Genomic DNA, 1,665 nt, shown 5'->3' on the forward strand with positions numbered 1-1,665 from the left:
AAATCAAAATTATTGTATACAAATCAACTAAATTTTATTATAATTTAACAATTACAAACTTTCATTCAAAAAACAATAAAAACAATAGCTTATTCTCTCCCCACCTTACAATGTTCCTTCAATTTACTTGTACACTTAACTTTTAAGTTTCTAGTTTAATAATTTCCATAAACCACTCAACTAATTAACTTTAGTTTTATTTTTGTAGTGATAAAATTATAAAATAAATTTCACAACAAATATCGGTCTGAAATCTTTTAAAACTAACAAGCCTAATTAAATAATCTTGTTTTCTTGGATTACAACTCTAGACAAAAAAAAAAAAAAAAAAAAAAAATATTACAACCGATTTTACACAAACTAAAGACTTTTAAAAGAACTATAACAAAGATGATCAGGGGATTACAAAGGCCCTTGACTCTTTGAGGTTTTTACTATTTTGCCATATCCTATATTACACCTTCTTCTAGAATAGCAGGCTTTTAATAGTAGAGAGATCCTGTAAAAAAACAATAAAAATTTGGTTAATTTTCAAAAAATATATATAATAATCTTTTTTGTATATTTGAATGAATACAAATGATAGCCAAAAAGCTGTACCTTGCCACCAATTTCCCCTAGAAGCAGTGGCTCCATTAGGATCCTGGCTATTCGATGATCCTGTTCTTGTTCCAGTGAACTTGCTGCAGTGAGATGTGTCTTTTGCTAAGCCCTGAAATTGAAAAACTATAGTTAAACGATAGAAGCAATTCAACAATTCAATTATTAACTCAATTGTTGTAATTGGGGATTAAATCGTTATGAATTGATAGATAGAATCGGTCAGAAATTAAGGTGATGCATGAAGAAATAGAGGCGATGAATCGGAAAACATGGAGGAGTACCGTGGAAGAAGGGCCGAAAACAGAGCCAAAACGGCCAGAGGAGGAGGAGCCGCCGTCCTTAGGACCGAAGAGAGTTTCAGTGAATGATGAAGACGAAGAACTTCCCGATTCCTGCTTCTTGCTCTCCATTATCACTCGATTTGTTTCTTGCTTATAGAAAACCTAACAAAACTGAATCAGCTTTCTTGGGTAATTATCCACACAAACAAAGCGAAACTTCCTCTGATTGATTGATGCAGATGAGTATAAGTTAAGATGAATGAATCTGTGTGAAAACGTAGGAATTTGGAGATTGGATGATGAGAGATGGCGAGGGAGTGGAAGAGACGAGATCGTGAGATTGTGGTTTGATGGAAAGTAAATCAAACTGAATTTCATATTTATAGAGGTAAAAAAGAATATGAAACATATTTATTAAATAATATGTAATATGACGCAAAAAAAGATTTTATATGTATTGATAAAATTAAAAAATTGTGAGTTATTATCGTTTTATAGTATACTCCTATATTGATGGATAATTTATTTTGGTATTATTTAATATTATTCAGATGTTTATTTGTCTATTATATTGGTAGATATAATATAATATTCTAATCTTAATAATATCTTTAATTTTTTTATATTATTTTATTTCTGTTAATTATATTTTGTGTTTATAAATTTTTGATTTTTGATTAATTAATCTAATATATTAAATATTCAAAATAAAACTTGATATACATGTATACAAAAATATATTTTAATACTCGAATGTCATATTATGAACGTAGAGATTATT

General features: G+C 28.5%; 1 long non-coding RNA gene across 1 annotated transcript; it reads right to left on the reverse strand.

The window, feature by feature from the left end:
• Nucleotides 1-242: 242 nt before the first annotated feature.
• Nucleotides 243-1,246, reverse strand: LOC145017475 (uncharacterized). Its single transcript, XR_013666533.1, has 3 exons — nucleotides 885-1,246; nucleotides 601-712; nucleotides 243-499 (listed from the first exon to the last, which is right to left on the reverse strand). It is a non-coding gene; the product is annotated as an uncharacterized LOC145017475 (long non-coding RNA).
• Nucleotides 1,247-1,665: the final 419 nt, after the last annotated feature.

This window comes from Lactuca saligna, chromosome 9 (assembly GCF_052625555.1).
Source record: "Lactuca saligna cultivar CGN05327 chromosome 9, ASM5262555v1, whole genome shotgun sequence".
Classification (NCBI taxonomy): Eukaryota; Viridiplantae; Streptophyta; class Magnoliopsida; order Asterales; family Asteraceae; genus Lactuca; species Lactuca saligna.